This window comes from Canis aureus, chromosome 21, assembly GCF_053574225.1.
Source record: "Canis aureus isolate CA01 chromosome 21, VMU_Caureus_v.1.0, whole genome shotgun sequence".
Lineage (NCBI taxonomy): Eukaryota > Metazoa > Chordata > Mammalia > Carnivora > Canidae > Canis > Canis aureus.
In genome coordinates, this window is record NC_135631.1 from 22,255,134 (window position 1) to 22,264,644 (window position 9,511).

Here is a 9,511-nt window from a genome sequence, read left to right on the forward strand (position 1 = left end):
GTCTGGAGCCAGGCTCTGGGGAAGAGAATCATTATTACACACCAGTGTCCCAAGGCTATGGGGATGTGGAAGTGTTGGCACACATGCCATGTATTTACCATCCCAGAGAAAGAAACTCAATCCCAAGATAATTAAGTGCAAGATGACACAGCAAGTCAGTAGGAGAGCCAAGTATAACGTAGTCCCTTCCGTCACGGATCTTTATCTTTTCTTTGGGAAGTCAAAATGAGTGCATATGTGATGGAGAATCAGTAAGGGGCTGACCAGAAATGCAATCAGATTGGATCAAAGGGAAGTTAGAGTGGAAACAGGAATGGAAAGCTTTCCGGGGGGAAGAAGAAGTTTAGTTGCCTCTTGAGTAATATCTGGACATTTCCTTTGTGTCAGACTGATACCATGAGCTTCACCTACTTCGGGCAATTGTTTTTCCCTCCCAACATCCTAATGAAGTAAGAAATGGGATCACAACTTCATGGACGAGGAAAGCGAGTCACAGGAAGGTTAAGGAATGTGCCCCAGGTCACAGATCTGCTGAGGACCCAGTAGGGATTAACAGTCCGTGATTTCAAAGTCGGTTCCCCTCCCCAAGCCCATAAGCAGAGCTGGTGCGCCCGGCAGAAGGAGCCTGAGTAAGGGTCTCGGCGGCGGGGGGGGGGGGGGGGGGGGTCAGGAGTTGGCGCTGCAGTTCTAGGGTTGCGATGGAATGGTGACAGGTTTGGGTTTTCCTTCCATATTGCTCCTGTCCAGCCTGGAGCCACATGTACCACACCTGAGCCATAAACACAAGCGACTCAAAGCTTTGTTACTGACCTTGGCATTGGCAAACTGGGGGAGTCCCTGGGCAAGGGGCCCAGGGATGAGAGGACTCCTTGCCCCCTGTGGGGAAAGAGAGCCTGATCCTGGGGACACAGATGTAGGGCGGTAACCCACCTGTTAAAAAATTCCAGGAGGCGGTGGAGGGGGCAAATTCATTTTAGGCAGGCCTTCGTTAATCTCCTCGTCTGTAGGCTGTGCCTACCCTGTTCAGTAAGTCAAGTCCCCTTGCCTGCAGAAGGGCCTCCGTGAACAAGGTCACTCCAGTCTGCAGGGGACATCCACTCCCTGGAGAGTTCAGGTACCTCGTGCAAAATTTAAAATTTGGTTTTGGTTTGGTGTTGTGTCTTTTTTTTTTTTTTTTTTTTTTTTTAGCTATTTGGATGACTTTGCCTGCGTTATTTATCCACGTACAACAGGAAGTTCCCCTGAGGGCACGTGCTCCTGGCAGCTAGCAAATCACCTGGAGCTAGTGTGATACCTGCCATGCTGGCAGTTAAGGATTTCTGCCCTTCAGTGAAAGCCTCAGGGCCGCCTCTGTTTATGTCACATGGGCCGATAGAACCTTGGACATTACCTCTGCTGCACCTGCTACTTTCCTGGCGTAATCGTGTTGTGAACCTTTCATCCCCATCCTCCAGACCCAAGTGTCACTATTAAATGCAGGGCGGTGGGTAGGAACATGGCTCATCACCTCCGACTGGGGACTGCGATAAGCAGGGTGGGTAGACGTCGAGGAGGTTGTCAGAGTGAGTAGACTGTGCAGGTGAGTTTGGCCACCGGGAGGCCGTTATCTAGGGGAGAGGCACAGGTGAACCAGGTTCCCTTTGGGGCTTCTGATCGCTCACGGTTCTTTAGTATCTGGGCCAGCGAAGGGCTGTGGTCTTGACATGCGATGCAGGCCTAGGAAGACACAAGCACACTCTTCTACATTTGGATGATTGCACGATCTGGACTCATGGGCCGGGGACTTGATACCGTCGAACAATTTCCTGTCCATCTGGTTCTGAATGGCAACACGGTAAGACCTAGGAGCCTAGACCAGTAGCATTACTACTACTGGCTTTGTGGGCCTTCTTCATGAGCTTAAGGCCATTCAGCATGGTGTGAAATAAGAGGATGGCTCCTGCGGCCCGAGCATGCCTGACCTTGTGTGAGGTCCAGCTAATGGGATGTGGCCTTGATTAACCCGGGGCTACAGGTTATACATACAGATTAACCTGGGGCTCCCCTTAGGCGGTAGGCTTGTTTTGTGAGGTCTGGGAGGGGGTGTCTTAGCTATAGCAGAAGTGGGGTTCATCGTGCCTGGTGGGGAGGTTGGGGGAGGCGAGCATTATAACTGTGGGGGGTCTGAATGGTGTTTGCCTCTTTCCAGTGTTTGGTACCTGCTGAGTGGGGGATCCCCCAAGGGGAGGATGCCTATGCTCTGGCAGGAGCTGGGTAATGGGGTAGTTATCCTCTGAGATGTAGGGGCTGGCTGGCCATGGTCATCACCTGCAATGTGGCCTTTGACTCCCTGGGCCAGAACAACTCTGGAGCCACGTCCAGGTCCCGGAGGCATGTGTTGATAGTGGGAAAGCTGTCCCAAAGATGTGCAAAGCCAGAGCGCTTGAGGGGACATTTACCTGCGTGCCAGGCAGCCAGCTGGGCAGGACGGCTAGGGTAAAGAGAGCCTGGGCTCGAGAGCACTCGGTGCAGGGCCACCCTCCTTTTTGCTTCTCCCGGGGGCTGCTCAGGGTAATGTAATATGCCTGGGCTGTGGTGTTGTGGAGGAAGAGTTACACACCCCAGACCAACGGAGATTATACTGTGGGCACCACACTGCCCAGGTGTCCTGGCACTGAGATGAAAAACCGTCTCTCGGACGGAGGCCAGCAGCCGTATCAGGCACAGCCAGCTAGTGATGACCTAAAGGTTCCACGGTGACATTTTCCAGTGTTCAGGGCTGCCCTTTATAATGCTGGGGGGCATCTGCATCCCCCAGCTGTGGGTGGCTGGCCTTGCCTCGGCATCCTGTCATGAGAGCAGATAACCCAGGTGTGCTATTCTAGAATATTGGTGTTGGCGTTGTGCCTCTCTCCCAGAGCCACACGGAGACGGTGTCAGTGCAGGTGCTGCTGATATGTCCCTATAAGAAGGGCCTGAAATTAGCCAGGCCTTAAAGCCATCCTAAGTCCCATCACGGAGGATGTTTTCGGGGGTGATGGTGTCTGTTCTCTGGGCTGGTAGAAATGTAACGTCAGGGATTTTTGCCTCTTCTGTCTCTGGCCGGCAGGTTTCAGGTTCTCCTCTGCCCGCAGTCCAGGCGCCAATCCTCTGGGGACTGAGCTCAGATAGAAAAAGGATGGAGGCATGGAGGACCCAGGGGCCATGGCAGGCAGCTGAGCATGGGAGTCCATGACCTGGAGCCTGGGTCTCCCCTCAGCACCAGTAGAGGTAAAACGAGGGCACTCTGTTCTAGATGAGGGGTCCCCAGGGGCAGGTATCAAGGGAAAGAAGAGCAGTAAAAGGAAACCCATGTGGGAAACCACGTGCCATTCTGTAGCTTTAAGAGAAGACCCATCGTGGTGGAGCCCATGGGACCATGGTAGGAGGGGTGAGCCAATAAAAGGTACCCACATCTGCCACCTGCCATGGCTGGGGCATTCTGGATCACCCAGGGAGCCCAGGGCAAGGGCCTATGATGGTCACTCTGCCACTGGGAGCACATTGGGCTCCTTGGTCGTTCTGCTGGGAGCGACAAACTGCACCCAACTCTTTCTCCGCAACTATTCAATATTTCTGGGAGAGGAGAGTACGGGTGGGAAAGGTAAGCATAGCACCTATTGGGGGAGGCCTTGAATGTCAGCTCCAAGAATGTGGATTGTTTTTTTATTTATTTATTCATGAGAGACAGAGAGAGAGAGAGAGAGAGAGGCAGAGACACAGGCAGAGGGAGAAGCAGGCTCCCCATCACGACCTGAACCAAAGGCAGACACTCAACAGCTGAGCCACCCAGGCATCCCTAAGAATGTGGATTTAATGAGCTACTGATCCTTTTGAGTAGGGGAAGGATGTGACTGGAGTTGCATCTGCATTCCATTGGGATGGGAGAGGCAGGAGGTGAGGAAGTGAAGAAAGGAGGCATGGGACCAAGCGATGAGCAGGTGGGCAAGGGCAGGAGGGACACTGCATGGACTGGGCAAGACTTGTCTGCAGGAGACAAGGCAGGAGCAGGCCAGCAGCTCCAGAATCATCTATAGCAGCCCCCATGGACTGAGCACTTACTCCCAGCCAGACCTGTCCAGGTGCTAATATATTATTTCTTTCCTAGGAAGCCTGTGGGATACACACCACTGGCCTCCTGCTCCTGCCCCAATCTCCATGCAGTTGCTAGAGGGATCCCTTTATAACCCCAGTCATGGCACCTCGCCCTTGTGCCTGAAGCCCTTCAAAGCTTTCCTGCTTCCCCTCAGCAAGAGCCAAAGTCCTCCCCGGCCCCATCTGCATGTCCTCTCTCCTCTGCCCCTCACCCCTCCGCTGCAGCCACACAGGCCACCTTTGCCATTCTTCGACCTCTAGTTTTAGGGCCTTTGCTCCTTCCCTCTCCCTGGAACATTCCTCCCCAGGGGTTGAGTCTCCTTGTGAGAGAGGCCTTCCTTTACCGCCTGAATTAGACACTGCCAGCCCAGACCACACACTGTCTCCCTCCTCACGCCGCACATCACCATCTGATGTATATGTTTACCGGCTTATGTGTCTGGCATCTCTCTCTCTCTCTCTCCCTCTCTGGGCTGGAGTTCATCATTCAGGCATGAGCAATATTTGTTTGGTTCACATCTGTGTATTTCCAGGGCCTAGGACGGTTCCCGCCACGTATTAGGTGCCTTAGAAATACTTAAGCGAATGGATGGGTAGTGCATGTTATTACCCTGATTTGATGAAAAGGGAAACTGAGGATCAGAACAAGTAAGCAATTTCTCCAGACAGGACAGCAAGTAGTTGTTAAAGCCAGGATTCAAGCCCAGGAAAGTCTGACCACAAAGGCTGCTCTTTTCCATCAGGATACAGCACTCCCGAGGAGTTCTAGACCTTTGTAACCAAGAAACCACATTTTTTTTTTTTTTGGTAAGATTTTACTTTTAAGTGATCTCTGAGCCCAACGTGGGGCATGAGCTTACAACCCCGAGATCAAGAGTTGTATGCTCTACCGACTGAGCCAGCCCGGCGCCCCAAGAAACCAGGTCTGTATCAACAGAAATGGGGCACTTCTGGGGAAGAACAGGTCTAGGTGGTAAAAGGGGAAAAATTACAAATTCATTCTGAACTCTGCTTCCCTTTGAGTCCAGTCGGACCGAAGAGTGTGTGAGTAGGCATTGGAGCATTTCTTGTGTGCCAGGTGCTGTGCTAGATACTAAGGATTTAAAAATAAACGAGACGCAGTCCCCATCGTGGGCTCACCACCCGGGGGTGAGGTGTCGAGGGCATACTCACTGAATTCATGGGGCGGGAGCTAACCACCAGTGACCAGAGCACGGAGACGGGCACACAGCCAGACGCTCTGGGCCAGGCCCCGGCTGAGCAGCAGCATCTCAGCATCCTGCTCATTCGTGGGGTGCAGTCACTGAGCACTTGCGTTGTGCCAGACGAAGTGGCGACATTCGAAATACAGAAATGGGCCAGAGATGGGCCTGTCCTCAGGAGCTCACAGAAGCGAGGAGGAAGCCAATACCTCCTTCTTATTCATTCATTGGCCAGCTAGGAGACAAGCGCCTACTGTGCGCCAGACATTGCTAGACTCTGGGGGCATGACAACGAGCAAAGTAGGCGCCAGCCCTACGCTCAAGGGGCTTACAACTCGCAGCGAGTAATGAGCTGGTATTATCAATACTGTTATTAACAATAACGACGGTGACTAACAAAGGCTGAGTGCCAGCCACTGTCAAAGCGCTTACACAATTTATTTCATTTTTTTCCTCATCATGACCCTCCGGTTGCCCCTGTTACAGAGGAGGAACCCGAGCCTGCCATCTCCCTGAAGCCTATGGTTTTCTGGGAGCACATCTAATTTTGCTGAAAAGGTCAGGAAAGGCCTTCCAGGAGACTGAATTTTCCAGGTGGGACCTAAAGGAAATAGGGGTTTTCTCTAAAGCAGAAATGCCGGGGCAAGAGTCTGAAACAATGAAAGCCGGGGACCTGCTTCAAAGGGTAGTTGGGACCTGTCAGCAAGAGAAGATTCGTGAAGCCCTAGCCCCGTGGCTGGCACAAAGCAGATGCTCCCCTATGTTTGCCCCCCTCGCGGGTCCCCGTGCTGGTAGGAATGTGTGGCCACTTTCCCCAAGCACCCTGGTTTTTTAAAGATACCCTTCGAGTTAGGACCTTCTGGGAGGCCAAGGCCTCTCTGAGGCACTCTGTTTGAGAATTGAAGTGTGTTTGAAAATACTGGCAAGGGCAGCGCCCCATCCCAGGCTCATGGCCCAAACATGCTTGCACGTGCACGCTCACGCACACGCACACACAGTTGCTGGGGACATCATGATAAACAGCAGCCTCAGCCTCTCTGCTGGATCACAGACACTTGTGGTCTCCCTTTGTGGCTGGTGCTCAGGAACACATCAGAAAGTAAATTAGTAGTTCCTGAAGACATTAGCACCCCCCACCTCCACCCCAGTGAGCGTCTGGTCTCTCCACATCCCCGCCTCATGAATAGACGGCCTTCCTCCCTCAGACAGAAGCTGGACGGTGCAGAGCACCCTGGGGGAAGCTTGAAGGCTCGGGCCCCTTTCAGCATAGTTTTCTTTTAAAAGACAAACTTAATGAGCACTTCTGGCTCTCTGAAGAAGAAGTCCCCCTGCTTCCCCGAGCTGCATTCACCAGAGCTGGTCAAGCCTACTCACCAGCAGATGATGCAATCCCGGTGGCTTCCTGGAGCAGTTCTAGGCAGCCTGGCCCACCCACGCCCACTTGGCTAATGGCCCTGCTTCACACCTGTTCCTTCTCAGGAGGCCCTGGCTCCCTAGTGCCCAATGCCTGTGCCATCCCACCGTCCTGCCAGGACACCCGCACACCCTTGTGCACAGCAGAGCCTGTGAAGAGCTCCACGACCTCAGCTGAGGGGGCGTTTCCTTCTTGCTTCTGTTCAAGGCCCATTGCTCTTTGAGCCTGTTGCGAACCCAGTGTGGAGCCCTGGACCTGTTAACAGGTGGCCTGGTCATCTCTCTGATCAGGTGGAGCCTTCGCTCGTTCAGTGAGTTCTCTCGATCGATGTGCACTGTGCAGATTCCCAGGGCTTCAGGGGTGGTCTTCTGTGCTGTGCCAAACAGCAAGCTCCGGATGGCCCAAATCCTAACATAGGCCCTCAGCCTCGGGTTCAGAAAGTAGAGAATACTCAGGATCCATGGTTTGAACTGGCGCCAACAGACCCTCGAATCAATTGCAAGAAGTCATCGTTGACTTTGTTTATGAATCTCTCTCTCTCTCTCTTTCCTGCACCATCAGCCAGTACTTATTTTCCCCTCTCGTTGAGGGCAGCGCTGTATTTATTATTTCGGTCAAGGGATGCTGCAGGCTGGACCCAAAAGTTTCGAGGCTCACCCAGACCTGGATTTGAATCCTGGCTCAGCCACTTACCAGCCAGCCACGCTGAGATAAGAGATGCAGTCTTTCTGAACCTCTGCACCCTCATTTCTAAATCGGGGACACCTGTACCCACGTTGCAGGGTTGTTGGCTGGGTTACATGAGACAATAAGGGAAGAGCTTGCAGCATCGCCAATATTGCACAACACCCGCGCCGGATTGGTTCATCCGGCAATAATTTCAGTGCCTGGATCTGATCGCCTCCTAATTAGACATTAAATTCTAAGCTGGTTCTTCTTTCGAACCCCTCAGGGCTCTGAACAATTATAGGCTCACAGAAGTCACTCGTAAGTAGTTGAGCGTGCTGAATAAAGCAGACTCCTGTGGCTCTTTTCCCTTTGTCTTTAGCACCAGGCTCTCATCAGCTGCTCTCCTGCCCTGCCTCTTTGATCCCGGGCTTCTGGGCCATTCCAGGCTCTCCTTTCCTGGTGCTCCACCCCCTGGCATGCTCGCTGGCTCCTGAAGTCCTGGTGTGCACGTGAATGTTGCCATTCCCCGAAATGCCTGTTTCCATGGGCCTTGTCTGTCGGCTGCCTCCGACCACCAGCATCGTCGGTTTGCGGGGCCAGGCCCCATCCCAGGGTGACAGCTCACCAGGCCTCACCCCGAGTCTCTTGCAGCATTAGCAGCCCACCCCGGCCCAAAGATACCTTTTATAGCTGATCTCTGGCGGCACCTCGTACCTTCCAATTAGGAGCTTGTCAACACCTTGGCCATCACTCCTCCTGCAGCGGCTGACAACACAGGCGCCCGCCGGGGCTGCTCTGGGACAACGAAGCAAAATTATTTCCACGGTGGAGGTAGTGCTGAGCACAAGAGTTGGAATCGGGGTGAATCTGAATATAGTCCAGGCTCCTGCGATGATGTCCCATCCTCTTCGAATCCGTAGCGCCAAGCAAACTGTGCTTGGCATACAGTTGGCACTCAATGCATGAGCGCGCACGAACTGAAAAGGCCAAGGAGATGTTTTTAAGCTAGTGGATTCCCTTCATCAATACGTGTTGCCATCCAGCTCATTCCTTCCTTGTACATGCAATTCAGAAAGTTAGCTCACGACCAACACTTCATGATGTTTGCTTTGCTTTATTTCTGTGATTGAAAATAAATTCAGATACCAGAATAGAGAGAGGCCTGATCCCTTTGTCCACCTTCCTCCGCCTTCTCTGAATCTTAGGGTCATGGCGGAGCTCTGGGACATTCAGGGCCATTTTCAGAAACTGGGGCTGGAGGTATGACACAATCTAACATTTTTCTTATCTGGCAGTGTGGTCTGGTGGTTTGCGTGGCGGCTCTGCAAGTCGGAAGTCTGGCTTTCTATTTCTGGGGCTTAAGGGAAACCATGCAACAACAGTCTTTGCAGCCCCATTCCCTCTTGCTTTCTCTTTCTCTTGTTCCCTGTCATGAGCAGGACCTGGGATGGCTTAGCCACAGCAGTCAGCAGTTCACCTGCTGGCCCCTGCTTTGAGGAGTGGTGAACAGAGGAAAGCTATAATCCAGAGCCGTGGAATATGAGGGGGGTGCACAGGAGAGGGGCTGGGGACAGAGAGGACCAGGACGCAGTGATGGCAGATGGGACCACATCGAACTAGACCTTTTCTGCTGCCCCAGCTCGGGAGCCTGAAGCCGTGAGGGCCCACAGTGGGTGGAGATACCCCACTCCCCGCCCCCGCCACATCTCCCTCCACCCTGTGTGCCTGGAAAAAGAGGTTCGCTTTGCCCTCCAGGGAGCAAATCCAGAAGTGGGGAAATGGGGAAGTCTTTTGATCTAAAGTAGAAAAATGTGAGGAGAGACTGAGAAAGAAGCAAAGCGGCAGCAAATTTGATGAAAACAGAAATGGACAATAAGAAGCGGAGGGCACTAGGATTTTTGGAAGGGCAGAGGGCTGTAACGGCACGCAGGCTTTACCGCTGGCCCAGGGCAGTTCACACAGGGGCTGGGGAAAGGCCTCCCGAGGGGGTATCCGTGTCCAATCAGCCTAGCAGGGACAGAAGCACAAATGTCCCAGGAATTCCACTGCACCCCAGACTTCAAAGTGCATAGAGATTTGAACGGCCTTGAAATTGATAGAAAACTTCCAGCAT